The 22423-nt window shown below is 42.5% G+C and overlaps 1 long non-coding RNA gene across 2 annotated transcripts in view; it reads right to left on the bottom strand.

Moving 5' to 3' along the window:
- Nucleotides 1-5844: 5844 nt before the first annotated feature.
- LOC109319902 overlaps nucleotides 5845-22423 on the bottom strand; it is a 47041-nt gene continuing 30462 nt past the window's right edge. Inside the window, exons 3-5 of one of the 2 annotated variants that reach the window (XR_002103664.1) lie at nucleotides 13224-13303; nucleotides 8587-8827; nucleotides 5845-7364 (exon numbers count right to left, since the gene is read on the bottom strand). This is a non-coding gene — a long non-coding RNA (uncharacterized LOC109319902). The remainder of the gene's footprint in view (nucleotides 7365-8586; nucleotides 8828-13223; nucleotides 13304-22423) is intronic. The other variant, XR_002103663.1, reaches the window with a different exon arrangement.

Raw genomic sequence — 22423 nt, 5'->3', positions numbered from 1 at the left:
TCTAGTGCAGCATTTCTCAACCCATAGCTCGCGACCCAAAAGTGGGTTGCAAGAAAATATGAAAGGCTCATGAACAAACTTTAAAAATGGATTCTCCTTTAAAGGAGAAAAACGTGGGAATGGTGGCTTTACCTTTTAAGGCTGGCAGAGTTCCAGCCTGCAAGGGGCTACTTGGGGCCCCACATGCCTGATACACACCCCACCTTGTCCCACACACTCACCCATTGCCCCACACATTGTGGGGATGGGGCCTGGGAGCAGGGGCAGCAGGTTGGGAGTGAGGGGCACTGGGTCAGTACTGGCCATCAAAGTTTACAAATGGATCCAAGTACAAAAACGGTTGAGAACCACTGGTCTAGCACAAGGTGGTATGGCTTCTAAATGGCTAGGGGCTACTTGCCACAGGGCTCCTGGTCCTCACCACCATGTTGACTGTAGTCTCCCTGAGTGCCCTGGAGCCTTCCAGGTTCTCTGCCCTGCCCCCAGAGATAGGGCAGCAGGAAGCAGTAGCTTGAGAAGGTGGTGGGAGCCCAGAGATACCAGCAGCAAGAGTAGCAGTAATGGAGGGAATGGTGCTCAGGTGGGAGCCCAGGAGTTGGGACCACATGCAGATTGCAGCCAGAATTGTACAGTGCTGGTTTAGTGATTTTATGAACTAAACCTACTGTTTCTTAACTTTCTAAGTTTGCCAACCCTTTTTCATGATCCCAGTACAATTACCATAAACATAGCATTATATATAAATATTGTATTATTGTGTGTGGTTTGTATACCTTGACAGAGAATTCTTGACCTTGAAGGAAAGAGATGTACAGGCAGTGGGAAAATGAAATTCTATTTGCTTTAAAAAGTAGTAAAATTTTCAGTGCCCTATGTCCCCTAATTGATTCAGTGCCCTATGTCCCCCAACAGAGCAGCCCCCTGCAGTGGGTAGAGGGTGCAGGGAACTCTCAGGGCTGCTTCAGCAGTCCAGCTGTCACAGCTGTAGTGTCCTCAGCTACCAATTGGCTGGGTCCCAGAATCTCCTGTCTATTTGTAACACTCTTACCACAGGCCCTAAGGCTCACTTGGCTAACTTGTAACTCTGTGGGGCTAATGAATGAGTGGTTCAACTAAATTATTGGGACAACTAATGAAAAAATATGTACCTTGCTGGCAGACCACTGGGTGTACTCATGGTCAAGAAATGCAAGTAGTTCACCCCTGGGGACTGCTGGGTTTTGACTGAGGGGGTAGGGGAAAGACGAGACCCATGAGGCAGTGGGGTGGCATCAATTCTTGTCTCAGGGTCTTGGGAAAGGGGACTTCCCCCCTCAGAACTCACTGGGGTGAGCCCCAGGACCCTTGCCTCCCCCAGATCATTGGAGGGGGAGGGCTCCACTGATGGACCTTTCATTGGGTTGGCCAATATACCCCCAAAAACTCTGAGAACAAGCCAGCAGCTAGCAGTAGCCAGAGGCAGGGAAGGGCCTTGTCATCTTCTCCTCAGAAGCTCCTGGGATCAATTTTGCAGCAGCAGCCTGGGACAGGAAGGGATGTGGTCAACTACCCCCCAGAGACTCCTGCCTCAGAAGCTCCTGAGAGCAAGTAGTCAGGAGCTACTTGCCAGGGCAGCTTTTTACACTACTTGCCAGGGGAGCACAGGTGCTGGCCCTAGGCTCTAGCTCCCCCGGCTGTAGATCCAGGAGAAGCCAGGCAGGGTTATTTTGCTCCAAGTGGCATAACTTGCCCCACACCAAGGTACATGTCCGGGCACATGTGTAAAGGCAAAAAGCCATGGCTCAAATTTGCACCACTTCTATTTGAGCTGCTGCAAGCACACATGCCTGCATGCATGGAGATGCCCACTGAAGTCAAATAAAGTTTTACCTTTTTTATCAGTAGAAGTAGATTTCAGCCAAAATTAAGTGCTTTTGAAAATCCTTCCCTATAGATGCAATTTCCTAAAGAGAGAAACATTTACACCTAATCCTAAAAATTAGTTCAGTTAGTTAAAAAACAACAACCATGAAGACATAGGTTATACCAGTACTAGGTTTCAGGCAATAAGCAGATTGTGTAAAAATAGAGAGAATGAACTAGAAAGAGAAAGTTCTTCAAAATGTTTTCCTGTTTATATTGTGATATAATATAGAAATAAATTATAAGCATGTGTGTGGGGGGGTGTTAAATGTAAAATCTTAATTTTAAACTTTTGCAATTGCACTTTGTTGGGATGCTTTAAATCTGAGTATTACAAAGGCATATATATGACACTAACACTTGTGCTGATCTTTTAATATGTCTGCAGCAGTAAATATAATATTGTGGAATGCAGGAAGGTTTCAATAATCATGCAAAAGGGAGGAATTTCCTATGGATATGTGCAATACAAATGTCACTGTGCTGAGCAAGACCAGCTTAAATTAAGTTGGATTGCCCCAAAATTCTCATCCACAGCAAATAATAGGAAGAAGGCTATTGTTATCCATCTTAAGACTTTTCCTTAAATGAGAGAAGACAGATCCATATGGGAGACTTACCTCCTTTCCTAGATTGATTGATAAGATTAAAAATTGAATTGGGATATGGTTTATGGGGGACATTCTAGACTACAGCATAAAGGAGGCTTGACTGCAAGATGTTCATGGAAAAAATACACAACTGTTGGACAGAAACTACTGCCTCTCATAAATTGCATGAAAGAGGTATGAATGGATTCAGTAAGTCTAAGCAAACAGGGGTAAATGGTAACAGTGACACATTAGCAAGGTGGGAGAGTTGATGAAGCAAGGTGGATGGGCATTAGAAGGCCACACACTGCAACCACCTTCATTCATTTGGGTGCTGAACTAGGATAAATGCCAAAGGTTGTCAGGGATGTGGCTGTCATCTGCTAGAAACACAGCAGTCATAAGAGGCCTGACTTCGTTTCATATAGCATCTTTTGATATATGTCTCAAAGAACTCCCATGTCTGAATAACTATACTAAATAAGAAGGACCTGCCAGGCAATTTAACAACAAATGTGATAGGATCCTAGTGTCCAAGATTTCTCCTTTTCCTGTGGGATTTTCTTTGAATTGGCATATGAGGTGCATTTAAAAATTATTATGGTCGGTCTCAAAATTTCCTTTAGTGTAGCTGTTGTTACAAAAATTTAAACTACTGATGCAATAACAGCGCACTCCAGTGCAAAAGCAGGTGGCAGCTATTTAAAAGGCAATAGGTTGTGAGATCAACATGCTTTGCATTTGCATGCATGCAAATGTATTAAGGCTATAAAATGTTTTCTATTTGTGCTTCTCCCTAAAATGGGTTCCTGACTGAAATGCAGGTACATTTAATGTAGCTGAAAATCTAGTCAGTCAGAAAGCATACATATATTGTGCTCGTGTGTGTGTGTGCGTGCGTGTGTATGTGTGTTTGTGTTTGATACGATGTAACTATTTCCCAGGTCTCAGGAAAGCGACTGTAATTTGCAGGGTGAACCAGAAGGGCCTCTACAAAGTCAAGTCAATTTTGTGATAGAAGAGATTGAGACACTAATGAGTTAGCTCCACTGACTATCTGGAATGAGCCAGTGGCAAGAACAGACAGAGCAGCAAGGATTTCTTTGTCAGCGTGGCACAGCATGTGTGATATGCCTAGCTTTCAAGCCGAGGTCTCCAAAGGATACAAAGATCCGTAAAATGGCATACTGATCCTTCCAGGGGAAATCTCTGGAGGCATTTCTGATCACTCATGCCCAGTACTCAAATCCCAGGCCAACACATTCTCTTTCAAACAGTATAGCTCATGTTCATTCTGCTCCTGTATATTCCAGAGTGTATGCATGTCAGTCAGGAAGCAGTTACTGGCAGGTGTAGAATTAGTACACCAAAGGGCTTCTGGTATGCAACTGATGTGTCAGTGCATAAAGCAATGGTGTTTTAGTTCATACCCCTCCTAAGCTGCTTCCATGGCATTAATTCGCAGGCATACACTCTGCATGTATGCCAGCTCTAATCTCTGAATGTATAAAGTAGCAACAGCTCCCATTATTATTATGTATCTAATGTCAATTACAATTTCTACGCAGTGGCACATAAAGATATCAAATATGGTTCAATATATTCTGTTCATACCTAAAATCCATGAGACTAGTATAAAGATCAGCATTCTCCACAGGATAATATAAATGTGCTTCTTATCTCTTTCATGCTGCAGCCAGTTGCTAAGGCTAATCTTGCCAATATACAAATGTACAAAGCCTACAGTAATCAAAGCCTTTTCAATATCTTTAAGCAACTGTACCTTTCAAGCAAATATGTACATTTCCCTCTTCTGTCAAAGTACAATGATTCTTTCCAGTCAAGTTCGGCCACAGTTCAATTTTGACTGCAGGTCTTTTTTTCCAATCATGATTACCTGTCACAGTTTTACAAGTGTACAAACGTGGTTGCACTTTGCAATCTACCTGGAGCCAGGATCATGTACTGAACAGCACAAATGGTGCCCAGCTATTTGGGAATCAGACAAGTAATGGGTATCCCAGATCACAGGGGACTGACTGGCAGGTACTTACATTTGAAAATGTAAGTACTGGCCAGTTTCAGTGATCAAAAGCATGAAGATTGCTGAGCAACAAACAATAAATTAGGCCCAATCAAAATCAACACAACTAAAATGAAATTAGGTAACAGCCAGGTGCAAAGAGAAATGTCTTCATCCAGCACAGGCAATTAGAGATAAATAACCTCTGAGTTCCTAATACCAATTTTAATAAGAAGCAAATTCAGACTCAGGCAGCTAATGCATTTAGAAGCAAAAACAAGGAGTGAGGTAGGGTGGGGACAATTTTTACAGGACAAGAGGTCAATTTTTTAATATATTCTGAAATCTAAAGGTATGAAAAAATGAAAGGATTTAAAAAGCCTTGAAACTACTTGCTTCCACAAAAACAAAACCATCTGGTGCAAGCTGACCTCTCACATTAAGGCTCTGTGGGTTAATGAATATGATGTTTAAATCCCTAAAGTACAAGTGGTGGGATGTGGAAAGTGTGTGACTAGAGAGTTTCTGAAAATCAAAAGAAGACCAGTGAGAACATGGGGGGAGACCCACCGTGTGGGTTGTACCTGATCATGTTGAGGTTCTGACACCCTCCAACACAGATTAAATATTAATAGAAATGGGGTGCAAGAATAAATGCTTATTTTTATGTTGTCCCACTTTATCAATATAGCAGCTAGTGACAAGCACATGTAGCCATTGCGCTTTTTGTCATTACACAAGCCCCACAGAAACATTTAAAAGAGTAGGTTTTTGAACAGAAGGAGTCACTTCAGATTCACAGAGCCCACAGCTGTATCTTCTTATCACAAGAAGATAAAAAGAAGCAGGAATTTAGCCTACCTTGACAAAGCATCCTAATAAGTCACCTGAGACAAGTGTTTGGTGGGCCCCAGTAGTCTGGAAGAGTCAATGTTGATTACCATGACACTGACATGAGCAAAACAAAAAGGCCCAGATTTGCTCTAGGCTTATGCATAAGCCCTTCCTGAGAAGTCATGTGCAATATCACTGATGATTATACATTAAAGGTCAAATAGGCCTCCTGGGGCCAAGCATACTATCAGCACTGTGGTAATAGAGCAAATCTATAATGTCATATGAATAAGTTCATGGTCTCATTCTGATGGACATGAGCACCAGATGTTGCAGTTCTTCAGCAAGTTTCCTTTTTGAGATGTGGCCCCAGAATAATGTTCAAATGGAAGAGTCAGCAGCATGCTGTCAAGTTCTATAAGAAGACACATCTCTGATTAATGTAGTTTTCAGATGCATCGTATGACAAAACTTAAATAAAAGAGATGCAGGGAATTTACTTGAATATTCTTATTAACTACCCAATATCACAGCTCTTGGGCACTAGTAGTAAACAGGCTGCTGTATGGTATGCTAGACATTTGAGCAAACAGCACAGACAATACACTCATTTGTAGTGACATGGCCCTTGGCAACCCACTGAACTGTACAGTCCAGTAAATCTTCTGGTTTGATGGAACTGGCAGGTGGCACCTGCTGCTGGGAAGCAACAGTAATCTTGATTAGGACATGCACACTTCTAGATATTTGTTTTTAAGGATGAACCTGTGAATGAATGCAGCACAGGACAAGTGCACACAGTCAGTCTGTGCACATCATGAGCTCATTTCTTGAAGCATTGTCAATTATTTTCCATCCACATTATTCCCTATCATAAAATGAGTGGAATGTCCCTTATCCACTATATTGGATTTTTATGCAACAGATTGCAGGTACTACTATAAGCAGTATCCAGAAGAATAATGATTTCATCATTCCGTGAGGGCACATCTACATGTTGTAACAACATCCACAGTGATGTTACAGCGCTGTGATTTAGTACTTCCTTTTGGGAGTACTAAAACATCGCACAGTAACCGCCTGTACTGTGCCATAGGCATGGCACATGGTTATTTTTAGCAACTACTTTGTCACAGCGGCGCACTATAATGGAGGAGCTGCTGGTCATGTGTAGACACCCATGGATGCTAAGTCGCCATACCATGTCACAATGGTGACATAGCATCCTGTGTAGGTGTGTCCAGACAGTTCTATTCTGATATGGTCTGTTTACATTGTGTACCTATGTTGTTTTTCATTACATCAGCAATGGTCTACTCACACAGTACATGTGGATGGATTAACTGTGTGAGTTGCATTCATTATATCTACATGCATTCCTGATGAATTCATTCTTTCATTAGCTTTTTTGCCTGGTGACGACATCAGGTGATATGACAAATGTGGACAGTTGCTGTGCCTGTCAATAAGCTTAAATGCTGTTACACTGAAGAATAGCATTGTTCCTAATAGAACAAGTCAACAGCCCTTTAGGTGTGGATGTTCCTTATTCATAACAGAAAGGAGCATACCCGTTAATTTTGCATGCAGATAGCAAAATTTACTAACCTTCACCTATTTCTCATGAGACATGAATTCAGAGACTCTCTGTGCCTCTTGTCAAACCTCTGAGCTTGGGGAGAGCAGCCTGCAGAACTGGACAACTTTGCTGTTTGCAGCAAGAGCTCTATTATTGCTAATTCAAAGAGTTTGGTGTGACCCCTTAATGCTCCTTTGAGGATAGAGGGCATGCTGATGCTGTATCAGAGTCAGAAAGGGGCAAATCTCCTGAGCCTTGTTACTCAGCTTCCTTGGTTGAGAGACATAATTAATAATCATGTGAGTAATAAGACTCCTGACATCAAACCCAGCACTTCTAATCCTACTGTAGTTACAATCCACATGCAGGCAGGCAGGCAGATCAATTATAGCTGCAAAACCTCTTCTGTACCTGTTTTTCATGATCCTTCATTAATCTGAAACAAAAGCAGCATGTCAGGATCATTCTCATCAGTACCTATATGTTCCTCTGAATGCATCTGTAACATAAGGGTAAGTTAGGCTACAAGGATGATTTTTTTCAACTAAAAACCCTCCAACAAAATTGCTATTTTGATCTGAGTTTTCTTAAAATATGTCAATTGCTTACATTACATTAATTGAAACAATGATCACTTGAGACCTTTTAATGTTAAAAAACCAAAGCAAAACAAATTTTTCTCACTTTTGTTGAGAAAACTTTGCCTTCTTTTCACATTTTCAAAATGATTTTGCCAGTGCAACAAAAGCAATTGAGGGAACAGTGTTTGAAGATTCCCTGAAAGAACTTTGAACTCCCCCTCCATTTTGAAAAATGTATTCCTTTATATGAGCAACTTCACCTTTTTTTTCACACACCTATATATTAGCTGGATGCTGGTGGATGTTTATAACCCAGTTCTGAGTTTTATGATCAAAGCAAACAACTAATGGGGTCAACAATCATCACTAAACAGACACTCTCTGCTATCATATTTCAGCCTCTTGGCCAAGCAAGAGGCCAAGTGCACTTCATTTTAGACAAGTTTTAAAAATAAATTAATAAAAAATCTGTATTTTTCCTTACTACCTAGGCTTAGTGCTGCAAGAAATCCAAGTGTTTTTCTTCAGCCAAAATTTTACAGAACAACAAACAAATCAGACCATCAGTCCCTTTCTCTTTTTTACTCCTAGTTTCACAAAAATGCATGCCTTTTTTCAGCAGTCTTGGTGCATCCTTACTTTTCTCTTCCCTCTGATTCCTTTACAGAGGAGTTGCCAAGACACCTTAGATGTCCCTGTTTTTTAGTGGCCTGCCATTAGTCCCTGCCATTTCTGCAGGATACTGCATAAAACTTCCAAGTTAAAAAGGGAATTCACTCTTCTGTATACACTGGGTGTATACACTTATCACATCCAGAAAATAAAGAGGATCCTAACAGGTCTCTCACATGGCCCAGACTCAAAATGAACATATAAATGCACTTGCAGGTTTTTTTCACAAACCAAAACATAAAAAAAATCCTGATGAAATACCTTTGTTTAAGACATTGTTCCATCTAGAAACTGTTCTTCTCAAAAACTCCATGATACATTAGACCTGAAGAAACAGAAGAGTGGATGAGTATCAGTGAAATATTGGGTGCTGGATAATTTTGGAAATATGAATATGACTCTTACTACAGAACTGTAGGCATATCTGTGAACTGCTCTCCGGATATGAAGCTTCAGCATAGTGCTATGGCTTTGGTATCTCCCTGCAAACTCCTTGGAATTCAAAATGTACAATATGTCTCATCATTTCCACATGTCATATCCATGAAGGTAATGTTGTGAAATTCTTGTCCAACATGAAGTACTTCTTTCCTCTTTGCCTACCCATGACACTTTTATTCATTTATTTGTTTAAATGTAGAAAGTTCTGCAGGTAAGACAAGGCACAGCTATATCAGAATAAATAAGTGATGCTTGTGCTGTAAAGAGTTAAAAGTCTCATCAGGAAATTGTCACACGTTGCGTGCATTCCAGAATTGAGAACCACCTCAGACTCTCACATACAGACAGTTTCAGATTCAAGAATAGGAACTTTTCTCAGATCAATTACAGCAGAATTAATACCATGATCACTGAATCAGTTATTTCCTGGTGTTAGTTAAATAAATGAGTTATCCTAAAACACGCTAGAGCCATTACTAACACACTATATGGTACCAAGCTAATAGAAAAGAAAAGCTATAGCAAAGAAACTTATTAGAGCAACAAGCACAGTAGTTAAGCAAAGGTTTACAGCCTTTACAACTAGCGACACAACTCATTCTCTTGAAAAAGTAGTAATTTCATGCATGGTCCACTGTGTTTATGGCTGTGAAACAAAATGATGACTTGAGCCTAATAAAAATGTTAATGTAGGCATTACATATTCATTAGTAAACTACTGTAGCTTTCCTTGGTGGTAGAATATATTGGTTTGATTTGTTCATTCCAAATGTTTGCATTCAGGAGATAAAAATATTTTCATTATTCTTCATTTGCTGTGTAAAAATATATGCAAAATCATATTCCAGGATACTAACCTATGTGTCTACTTACTGAGAACAACTGTATATTCTGATCGCAGTACCAAATGACCACAACCAAATGCATATCCAAATTTTCAGAAAGCAAAACAGGATTCTGTCAGATGTGAGCCCCAGAAGTTGTGCAGACACTTCTGGCCTACCCATCCCAACTGGCTACACTGATGCATAGATGTAAAAAGGCCTTTGTCTTTTTAAAATTCCCACAAGGGTTGAGTCCAGGCTTGAGAGTAAGATTTATATTTGTACATGGCTCAGGAGGGAGGGAGAATAGCTGACAGAACTAACCACTCTGTGGGAGCATCTACATGAAATGCTTAACTGTGCAGTAGCATAGCTTACTGTGCAGTAAGCATGTTTGCACATGCCTACTACGCAGTAAACCTCACTAATAATGAATAAAATTGCTACCTGCAAATGCAAGTAGCAAATTTACTTTTGATTAGTAATGGTGCAGTAGCTCTTATGTACATCACGAGCAAATCTGCTCCCAGGCAGCCATCTACCAGGGGGTGGGAGATTGTTCCCTGTACCAATTTGCTCCCTGCTGCCAGGGTGGGCTCCACCACCAAAGCCCAGGGAGGGACTATGTCCCCCTGCTTCACAGCAGGGAGCTCCAAGCCCCACAGCTCCAAGATCGTGATTGGGGAGCAGGGGCTAAGAGATCTTTATGTCCCAGCCCCCACTCCACCATTGCAATTGGGGTTTCCCAGCACCAGCCCCACAACTGTGGGAGATAAGGTTCTCCCAGTGTGGCCCCAAAAGTGCAGAGCTGATGCTGGGAGCTCCCTACTAGCAGGAGCTGGGGAGCTTATTCCCCACCTAGTTCCATGAGCATGAAGCTGGGAAGGGGAGAGACTGGGGAGCTTGTTCCCCACACTGAACATGCTTCCCAGCCTCTTCCCCACCAGCTCCGTGCTCCCAGAGCTGAGCAGGGAACAAGTTCCCCAGCCTTTTCACCATCCTGCTCTGCACTAGTGGAGCTGAGGGGGGAACAAGCTCCAGAGCCTCTTCCCTACTCAGCTGCCTGCTCACAGAGCTCAGCAGGGAACAAGCTCCCCAGCTTGTTTCCTACCTTGCTCCACACTTGCAGACCTGAGTGAGGAACAGACTCCCCATCCTCTACCCTGAACATGGGGTGGAGGCTAAGAACTGTCCTGGTTTGGGGCAGGTCTCAGCCCCATGCCCCAATAGGGTGATCAAGGCATGGATATTAGAAAGAGCTGCAGGGATGGGGTTGATCGAAGCTCCCTACCCCAGTCTGCCTGTGGGGCAGCTAAAAGTGAGCTAGTTGCTAGCTGCCCCACTGCTGGTTTGGGGCAGGGGCTGGGACCTGCCCCTGATCAGGGAGCCACGGCCAGGAGCTCCCTGCTAGTGGGGCAGGGGGACATCACCCACCCCCCAGCAGCAGACAACTCTAGGGGACAGGGTATCATGTCCCAGCCCCAGCCAGGAGACAGCTGTCTCTTGGCCCAGTGTTCCCTGCCAGGCCCTAGTGTAGCACCCCAAAGGAGCCTAGAGCTGCCCTGGGTGGTGGCAGGGGCCAATTTCAGGGCCTCAGGAAGCAGGAGGAGTTTGCTGCAATTAGCAGCAAATCTGCTCCTACTTCTCTGCATGTGTAGATGCCTGCCCAGAAGTGCTTACTGGTACATCCATGTTTTTATGGAAAATGTGCCTTAAGAAGCAGTAGTGCTCAGGGCTATGAATTTGTTTTCACACAGTCATTTTTTATTTGCCATGTCACTCTGGTAAACCGAGAATATGACTTTATTTCAGTTAGGACAGAGTTAAAACTGAGTGAGAATATCTTGCTTAGGCCAGTTCAGCAGAGTCAATGCCATCACAGGTTAGTTAAGCCAGCTAAACAAATTGCTTAGAATAGTACCGATAATTATGCTATGGTTGGCATTGATTTAGAAACCATCCCTGAATGAGGTAGTATCTATATTTGCCCCACAGTACAGCAAACATGTGAAAGGTATGTAGTTACCCTGCAGCCATAAAGATTCATGCCATTGGGGAATCAATGTAGCAGCCAGTGTGTAATGGGTTTCCTGACCAAGGAAAGTTATGATTATAGAGATGATATCATTAATAACCATGCTGAGGCATCCATTTCAGAACAACTGTTTTAATTTGATTTCTCAATATTGCATAAGAATGACTGTCAATGTTTTCTGACACCTGTGGACATTTAAATATATTTATCATGATTTTAAACCTTTGCTTGTCTATTTCAGAAACACAAACAGACACCAGTTTGGTTGATAAAGCAAATGCAAAATGACACAGAGACAGTTGCAAAGCACTGCATACCAAACCTGTGCCACTGACTGTCAAACTACACACACTTTCATATTAATAACAATTAATTTAAAATAATACCCAATACTGAAATCAGGAAACTTAGGGCAGAATGCCCTGAAGCTGTTAGAAGATTAGGAACTAAGAACCTGCTATACTATACCAGACCCACGTTCTAATATCTATCCTCCTACTGTGTTCAAAACTGAATGCTTCGCAACACAGTATAAGAAACCTTCCAGTAGGAAGTATAGAATAACCTGTCCATAGAGAACACTTCATTCTAAACCCGTTACTTAGAGGTTACGTTATTTGCATAAACATGAGCCTCCATATCTGCTCCAAACTATTTGTTTTTTAATCTGAACAAGTCTAACCCTGGATGGTTTTGTCAAAATGAATTTGGTAAGTATGAACCCTCACTGTTTCATCCCTTTTTTTTTGCATCATGAAAATATTGAATGTATGTGCCTAATCTATCTTTCTTCTACAATTTATTATTCTGCATACACATGACACATCCCTTCTCTAAATAGTTCAATTATTTCAACCTTTGTCCAACTGGAAGTTTTCCCATCCTTCAGGCAAATTTTGGCACAGAATACTAAATTAGTATTTTCAGGTCCTCCTTGAAAGGAAACACCCAATGTGTATGGTACTGAAGGTTTTTTATACCTCTGACCGTATTGCCTTCACTGCCGTTTTTTGGCAGCACATCAGCTGACACAATGAGGTGATGCTGTGTGGCACTAGAATTGCAATGGCATCTGAATGGTTGAGAATGTATGTATTTATGTCCTAGCAAAGTTAGTATGCAAAACAATTTGTTACAATTTGTTTCCTGAACACAAAGAATTGTACTTTATTTAGGATAATCTGTTCTGCACTGGCAGACAAGACTGAGATACTTAGGGAACACTAGTAAATGTTTAGCTGGAAACTTTTATTTGTATCTTTTGTATCATCATGCTGTTGATGTGTGTTCATTTGGAAAAAGCAATAAGGAGGTATTGTGGCCTCTAGGGTGGTTGATGGACACTCATCATTATCATTTATGGATAACTGCAAAGCTCTTTATAGAGCTGTCCCTCTCTTTACTAGTGAAAAAGAAAACCATCAATGAAAAATGAGCTTTTCTTGACAAACAGATAAAGCTGGAATGCTTGTGCTTAAAAGGGACTTTCCAGATTTGGAATAAATGGAGATGACTAATAGCACATTTAATCAAACCCCAGTAGTGAAAAGTCCTAAAATGCAGCAGTCTGAGTGCATCCACATCAGTGGGTGTTAAAGAATAAAAAAATAGCCAAAGTCTTAAAAATTGTATTAGAAATTATATATTGAAGCAAGAACAGAAAGCAGTAAAAATCCTTTTTATGAAAATTGCATTTGCTCAAACTGTCAAAAGAAATCACGAACAATTTAAATAAGCATTACCTCAAGAAGAAAAGCAGACAGTAATTGATGATCTCATTTCAGTAACACATCAGGCTCAGATCAGGTGAGTATTGAATTCCCTTTAAACATAAAGATATAATATTACCTTGCTGAAACCATATTCTCATTCTTCAATAAAGAAAGTGTTTCCTCCCACATTCAGAGACATAACTATAATTGTATTAATTAATTGTGTTTTGTAAAGGTTATTCACGCTCATGGGGCTATGGATAAGGAACATTTGCATTTTTTATAAATGGAAATAAATTATATTAATAATAAAAGTAGTGTCACTGAAAATGTTTCTCATATTTTGCTATATAATGTTGATGACAGGATATTTGCAAAAGCCCTGGCAAACCAGATGCCTGGTGATATGGCCTCTGATTGAGGAGAAGGCTGTATCCATGAACCTGTGAGATGCTGCCTTTGCACAGCCTTGCTCACTGGAGCTCAAAGTAGAACAAAGACCAGTGCACAGAGTTCACTGGGGAACAGACGAAAACAATATAGTTATTTTTTCTTTTTATTTTTTTTGTTTAGCTTTAATGGAATTGTTATGACCCATTATAATAGTGATCAAACATTCTGCCTTCTGAAAATAAGGTGTGTGACTTACGTGGTGATCTGTGGTATGCAAATACAGTAGTAATCAAGCCTGGCATACCAATGATTTAATAATTAACAACAACATATTTAAGAACCCTAAATATAATGCACTCATTGTCAAGGAACAATGATATAAACTTTCTCCTTACCATATACCTGCCAGCTTCTGAAAGGCATAGGGAAAATTTCATTTTTTCCCTTCCATGCTTCCAATTTAGTTATCACAACAAATACAAAATTAGGCTCCTGGCCCCAGGAGAGTGATATAAAGAAACATGGAGGGTATGTCTACACGTGCACATTTCATGCACATTACCCCCAATTAAGGTTCATTAAGGGTGTGGATCTACACGTGCGCCCCTGTAATACACCTTAAAAATGGCATAAAGCAGGTAGCAAATTTATGCGCAAATAGCTAAATCACATTAGCGAGCATGTAGATGTACTAAAGTCCATTAATGTAGTGGGTCCATTAACTTGGGACTAACTTTAGTGACAAGTTGGTCCACGCACCTGAGTTAGTGCGGGCTCATCTAGATATGCACACAAACCACCTTAATGTGCATTAAGCTAATGCACATTAAGTTTATGCATGTGTAAACACATGTATAGACATAGCCAGAAAGCATTAGGCACCTCCAGAAGGTAATCCAGAGGGCACAGACTCTGATGGTACATACAGGGAGGTTAGATTGCATTAAAAATGACCGCCTGATCAAATTTAGTGCACCCAGATGTGGAGCATACACTTAGTTAAGTCAATCTAAGCATGAAATTTACAGAAGTTCAGGAAAGTTAGAAAAATATAAAAATGGTCAACCCAGTCTAAGTAAACCCACTAATGGACCCCAGTAGCCACCCTAATTCTGCCAAACCCTCCTGAACCCCACCAAGCCCTGCAGCAGGCCCTGCTAGCCCCGCCCCCCCACCTGCTCCCTACCCCATAGCTGGAATTTAGATGGCTTGGTTAAGGGCTGCATCTTCAGTATTCCCATCCAGATGGGATCCAGAACACGAAGCTGTTTTGAGGGTGAGAGGCTAATGGTGGTACTCGCCTTTTACATAATAGCCTAATGGGTAATGGACTCAGCCTAGGAGAGGGAGATTCATATTCTAACTACTAGGACTGAACAAAGTTAAAGAGTACATACAAGCAGTTGGGAATTGGCAGATCCCTAACAGTAGAATATTGCGGTGGGGGGGAGGGCTTTTTTATATGTATGTAAATAATGAATTGCTTTATATCTTAACCCCGTCAGTACTCAAAAGATTAAGAAGTCTCAATAGATGAATCTGAAATCCTGTACTGTCTCAAACTCATTTTCTTGAGGTCAATGGGTAAATCAATAATAATTAATGATTAAATACTTAATTAAAAATGAAAGCAAATCCTGTCACCGAACTATCAAATGCAGTTAGACCAATAAATATTTAAACATTTGGGAATCTGAATCTCTACCAATCTTATGGGACTACCTAACTACAAGTGCTCACTGAGACTCTAAAATGAGGCAGAGTTATTCAGACAAAATGTAATTCTTTTCATGAGTACGTAGTGACCAGCACAAACTTCCTAATACTTTAAGAACTTTCAGGTTTTATTTCTATATTACAAGATCCCATGAGAAGGAAAAAGGGGTAACATGATGTATCAATTGATATAGAAAAACAGCTATGTTTTGCATGGATTTATTCCTAATCAATCTGTACAAAACATTTTAGGCATCTCACTATTAAAAACTCTCTTAGTGGTTTAAGAAGAAATGGACAATAATATTACAACCCCTTGCTATGCAAGGGCAACTGGAACTGATGTTCTTCTGGACTGTTTTGAAGAAATGATTGCTTTCAGACAGAGGACTGGACTGTGATCCTGGAGACCCTTTCCAGTTCAGTGCTTGCAAGAGTAGAATATAAAAATATTCTGTGCACCACAATCAAAGGTAACCTCTGTTTGCCTAAGCAAGCTATTCTGTTGGTCTGCTTTGCCTCTTAGGCTAGGGACATAAGTTACATGCAAAGTGGCTTAAGTGATCAGAAACTGGTTTAAACATGTAACAGAACAGAAGCTCACTGTGCATAAACCAGTTTAAAAATGGCCGAAACTAGTTTAAGATAAACCTTGTTACACTTAACTGATCTGGGTCAAAGTGGTTTATGCAACTTCTGTCCCAGACCTCTTCCTGGTTTAAGTTAAATCAGAGTCCCCCAGCATCCCAGATGCTTTGCAGCCCTGGGCAGGGCTGTGCTTTCTGGTCCAGAGTTCTGGGCTGGCCCCTTCCTTCTGCTCTCTAGCCAGAGCAGGGGAAGGGGCATGGCCAGAGGCATGGTCTCCTGAAGCAAAGGGAGCAGGGATGGGGTTTATTCCCCTGCTGTCTGGAGACTGCAGCCCCTGTCACCCATTCTCCACCTCCCCAGCACAGTAGCAGAGGAGAGAGCACGGCCAAAGCCAGCTGTCATGGCCCCACCATCCACCTACCTCACTTGCTGAGGGTGGAGACAGGGGTCTGCCCAGGTCTGGGTCCTTCCCAGCAGGCTGCAGCTACAGCTGGGGCCCTGGATGCTTAGTGGCTTCATGCACCCAAGTCAGGCAGGACTGTCATGGAGCCCAAGTCTACTGGGTATGGCTCTACAGGGTGGCCCATGGGGACAGGACCCTTCTCAGCCCACTGTGGCTGCATGACAGCCAAGCCCAGCAGCACAGATGGGGGATGGCTGGGGAACAGGCTTCCTGGGCCAGCTTGGAGGTGTTGGCCAGCCCTGAGCCTGGCAGCCACCCATACTGTGCCCCCTGCCTTGTGCAGCCTCACAACCAGCCCCGCCACCCCATCTACCTGTAGGCTGGCTAAGGTATGGGGCTGTTCTTCCCCCCTCACCTCCAGCTGCCGCTGCAGTGGCCATGCTGTACCACTTGGGGGGTGGTGCTTGTGTAGCTGGAGCCCACTGGGTGTGGCGGTGGTGGCTGATGGGCTCAGGGCCTGCCAGCACCTCTGATCTGGCCTCAGCTGTTACAGAACTGCAGTGGACTGGGAAGGGTCCTGACCCCATGGGCTTACCTGTGTGACCCTACCCAGCTGGCTGGGGCTCCAAGACAGCCCCACCCAGTTTAGGTGCAGGTGTAGCAAAACCCCCAGTTTTTATTTTTTAATACATACATATATGATAGATATGCATTCCCTTCCCTTCCCCAACTATTTCTGACTTCTCTTTCTCTCCCTCTCTATTCCCTACAGACAAGCATAAGTGAGCACAGATTTAGGATAAGCTTTAACATTTTTATTTTGCTAGCAAGTTTTTGGTTTTGGATATCCACTGGTTTACATTGTATAATTATTAGGTTTGTATGGATTTTTACTGTTTTATATTGTATTATTATCATTTTCATATTGATTTTTATTGTTTCATATGGATGTTGTATGGTTTAGGCCTGTGTTTGTAAATGAATCAAAGTCATGTCAAGTTTCTATTTTATATGTCAAGTCTTCATCTTGTGTTCTCTGCTTGGGCATCCCCTGTGTTGCAATTGTATGATTCATGTACCCCTCCCATGTAAATTGGTTCCCAGATGAATGAAAGTGATTGGGAATGATTGAAATACAATGGTTGTAGGCCTCTACAATGGCTTGTAATGACCAGGCCATCACCTCACATTGATTCATCCAGGAACCACAGAGTTCACCCAGGAACAGAAACAAGAACCCAGCATTTGAAAGACAAAAGACCCTGCAGAACCAAGAACTCTACCATTGTACCCCACCATTACAGACACCCGAAACTGCACACCCCTGCATGGAGCACACATGCTCAGTACACCAGGGGCTGACCCTTGCCTGGGCATGCCTCCTGTCACTAGGGTCACACAACATCTGCCCCTATAAAAAGGGGCAGTGAAGACAGACCCAGTGGGATCACCATTTCCATCCAGACCAGACTAGCTTCACATCACCTATCCACCCCAGAGGCCCTGCCGGTGACCCCTTCTGGACAACACCAAGCTGAAGGAGACCCCAACTGGCCATCGAAGATCAACTTTCAGCCTCAGATAGGTAGATATTACCTGCACACCCCCTCCTACAATTTGGACTCTCTCTCTCTGTCTCTCTCTCTCCTCCTGGACTTCAGTGGACTTCAGCCCCTACACCAAGCCTCTCTAACCCCTGCTGCCATTGTGCGTGCATCCATCTACCTTTTCAGGTCCCCCGTAGCTTTGGCTCCAATCCCAGCCTCTGTGCTGGCATCGCTCCCCTGTTCTGCAGGCTTTGGGCATTTTCTTTTAATCAATTAAGATCAATTAACCTAAAGTTACCCCCAAGCCTCAGTTCTTCAGCCCTGGTCCCTCTAGTTACTGGTTCTAATCCTGGTCCCGGTGACTTTCACTCCCAGCAACTTTCATTCCCTACACTTCTAATTTCTTACCTTAAACTTTCTCCAGGTATTCCAAGTACGCCAAACACACACATACATACATATACACATCACAACACCCAGCTTAGGAACTCACCTATGTCTATGTGTAGGTGGGTGGTATATGTGTGAATTAGTGAATACACACATATATATACACATATATAGATATCATGGTGTGTGTGGCATATGAATTAGTAATCCATGTATGTGTATTGGATATGCAGGTGTTGGTAACTGATTCTGTCTAAATTTGGTGTGTGTAGCATGTATGAGCTGAAATTGGTGATAGGTGTACATGTACCTAGAATGGTTATTTTGGACGTGTGCGTATCTGAGTTGCTAGTGTGAGTATGTATGCCTAGTGAGGGTGTATGCACCTAGTGAGTGTATGTGTGCTTACTTGATTTTTATGTGTGCATGTGCAATTGTACACCACACTCTCCTAACAGCACAATATTGAGATCCTGAGCACTGGCCTGACACCTCAGGGCAACACAGGGAGCCAGGAGCAGTCTGACCATGCAGCCCTGTGGTCCCCGCCCCAGTTGCCCCAATGCCTCTGCCCTCAGCAACACCCACAGGCCAGCTGGATTCAGCCCCGCAGCCCCTTCTGCAGCCCCAGTCCGAGCCTGAGCCCTGGGCAAATAACAGAGCCATGCCAGCTGACTTTGTCCAGGCCCTCAGCTGCTGAGCAAGAGGAGGGAAAGCTGGATGGAACCGAACTGGGTTCCCATACGCAGAGACAGGGGAGTTTAATTCCCTCCCCTTGCCACCAGCCTGAGGTGCTGGCCTAGCCAGAGTCTGGCCTCAGGGACAAGCCTGATAAGGGCTGCTTCTACGGCTGTGCAAAGCTTCAGTCACTGATTCAATTCAGTGGGGATTCAGCCTGATTCTGCAGCTGAATTTCCAATTCTGCATTGAATCAGGAGATGCTTTAATCTCTCTAAATTGAATCAGAATGCTGTGAATCAATTCAGAGAGTTTCAAAAAAATTTGATGATTCAGACATAGACACAGCTTTACATGTTTTTTCTACATACCTCAAGGTACCAGGCAGCAAGTGAATGCTGAGATGGTGTGATGGATAGAGCTTCCTATGGGAGCGGGGGAGGAGGGTGATCCCCAGTGTGCTTGGCAGCAAACCTGGAAGTGAACCAAGAAGCACTTCTGGTCCACTTCTGGGTCTGCCGGGGAGCGAACGGGGGACCTCCCCCATTCCCCAACTCAGTGACTGGTGCCTCCTGGGTCTGGGGGGGGGAACTGGGTCCCCCCCCTAGCCAATCGCCAACCTAGGGGAGCATGAGAGTGGGTCCGAAGTACTTCTGGTCCACTTCTGAGTTCACTGTCAAGCATGCAGGTCCCCCACCATGCTCCTGTGGGATGCTCTATCCATCCCAGCATTGCAGCATTCATCAGCTGCGCCTAGTACCTCGAGGTATGTAGAGAAAATATTTAGCTGACCCTAGCCTTAATGAGCATGGTAATGAACATATTTAAGTGCTGTGGGTAAGATGTTGTTTGGTTTATCATACCTTGGGCTTGACTTTATATCTCAGTGTTGGCTTACTCCATCTATGATTGTGTACAAAGGAAAGGATTTTCAATACTCAGTGCTGGCTCAGCTCTACCCCACTGAAGTCAATGAGAGTTTAGTTTCATGACAATAAGTCCTTTTAACATTGCTCATCAAAAATGTGCTTATGGATTAAACAATCTTTTGGCATATGAAAAATGTGTTATTTATTCTTCTGTGTGACTTTCTTAGTCCCTGATATCACCTGCATTGGGTTGAAATTGGTGCTATGTGACAGAATAAATTACCTTCAGAACCAAATACCAGAAACATTTAACAAGGGAATCTGGTCACCTGTGACCAAGTAGCTGATTGGAAAACAATTTTTATAAAAGACTTCAGCAGAGGCAAAATTGCAGATAGGGTGCAGAGAAACAGGTTCACAGAAGTTCTAGATAGTATAGTGGAAAGGAGAAAGATTGCTAAGCAGGAAAGCAATGAAGCACCCCAGGGAAGCAGTAAAGGACAGAAAATCATTGTCCTGTACTACTTAGCCAAGGGTTCCTGGCCTGGAGACTATTGGAGAGAATTGGCCTGAGTTCCTTCACCCCATTTCTCCCTCCCCTACAGAATGGAAAGTATAGCCCTGAAGATAAATAAGCCTAGGACTAGTGAGCCCTAGGGAATGATGTATACACTAATATATGTTTTGATAAGGTGCTATTTCTTTAGGGCACCAAGAATACAAAAACTTCTGGAGAGATCTTTTGCAAGAACAAAGCAGGAGCAGTCAAAGTCTCACCCTATATCCTTTGTCCTGGCAGAAAAATGTTGACCAGAAGCTGGTAGGTCACTGCTGTAATACATAAGTAGCACTGATAGCACATGCCAAGTACTGACACAACACAATACACACACTTTGTTAGAAACTGAGTAAGGAACAGCATAGCCTATGCAGATGCTTGGGCTTCTTGGTTGCAGCCAACATGTCTGTTGGCCCATTTCACTGCACAAGTTTGATTGACCACTTCTTAGGATAGGTGGGATTTAGGATAAGTGGGATTTAGGAGATATGAATTATGAGTGTAGTAACTATAGCTGGATCACTTGTAGGTAATAAATTACATTTAACAAAAGAAATATTTGGATTCTCTTTAACTTTATTTTTCATCATTTCAGCAACAATGAATTTAGAACACATGCACATTTAGATGCAGCACAGCTAAGGGAGATTTAGTCATGTAAAACCTATGGCTTTTATTATTCAGAATAGCTTCTTTCTTTTCTATGCCCACATTCCCAGGGACATTATTTCCTGGAAACAAGAGAAGTACAAAGTCTGCTTGCTGTGTATGTCCCCTTCCTTCTTAATTCAATTATTTATTTACAGATGCATCCTCTGTATGATGAACACTAAAAAAAATAGATGATCCCTCATCTGAAGAGCTGGCAAGTTCAGGAATAATTTAATATAAAGGTGGTGTAGTAAAAACTTGTTGGGTTTATAGTGAAGTGTAGTAAATGTTGGGTTCCCATTGTATGCAGCATCTGAGAGCTAAAAAACTCTCCATATGCTCAATGACCCTACTAGGGAAATGGCTTTGCAGTTCACAAATCTGTTCACAGTAGGCTACTTGTGCACATTATGTCCATGACAGGTATTAAATATGAACTATGCAGGAGACTGATTTTACAAAGTGTTCAAGGGAGTAAAAAGGTAATAAGAATACCTCACTTAGCTGCCAGCTAGATATTAGTGTTCATACCTCACATCCAACAGTGATTACTTTCCTGTAAGCAGTCGAATAACTTATGAGAACCACATACCCTAGTGCCACAGTATTTTTGAAATGTTCCTGTGTCTACACAGCAGTGATGCTGTATAATACAGGAGAATGTGAATTCTAGAGCGAGCCTAATACATGCTTGTAGTCAGGAATCTAAAAATCCCCATGTGACCAAGTGAATAGGTAGAAAAGCTAGGGGGCTTAGTTTTATCTCCTTTTATAGGGCAACATCTGCCCCCTGTAAGTGGTGGACACTTGCTCATTTGGAACCAACCTTTACTACTCCTGACACTTGTTCATCATCGACAGTATCCCTGGGCAGTGAGTGAACTGAGTTTTCCGAAGAGTTACTGATGTACTGGAGCTGATTTATCTTTCAACACCTTCCCCAAGCAAAAAGAGCTCCAAATGTTATCTGGATATAAACCAATGCTGTACTGAGTCTTTTGATTTTCAGACAGTTCAGAATCATGAGTGATATTGTGGTAGCCAGAACCAGAGGGGTTACTATCATAAGAAATAAATATGTGCCCTTGCAGACATCCAGGCAATTGTTTACTAGTTAAGATTAGCTAATGCAATCTGCTCCTGACTCCAATGTCCACATCATTAATGAAGATGTTGAACAATGTGGGTCCAAGGACAGAGCTTTGGGGGACCCCACTGGTCACAGGACACCATGATGAGTGGGATGCCCATGCGTGCTATGGGACAGGGAAGTCCAAGTGAGGGAGATCCCCTGCCCTTCATTAATGCTGACCTCGTGAAGGAACACCTTGAGAAGCTGGATACCTTCAAGTCAGCAGGCCCTGACAATCTGCACCCCAGGTACTCAAGGAGCTGGCGAGCATCATAGCCCAGCCCCTGGCACGGATCTTTGAAAA

The sequence above is a fragment of the Crocodylus porosus genome, unplaced genomic scaffold (genome assembly GCF_001723895.1).
Source record: "Crocodylus porosus isolate Cpor-Errol unplaced genomic scaffold, CroPor_comp1, whole genome shotgun sequence".
Classification (NCBI taxonomy): Eukaryota; Metazoa; Chordata; order Crocodylia; family Crocodylidae; genus Crocodylus; species Crocodylus porosus.
The sequence above is the reverse complement of the archived record's forward strand: the minus strand, read 5'-3'. Positions and strand labels throughout refer to the sequence as shown.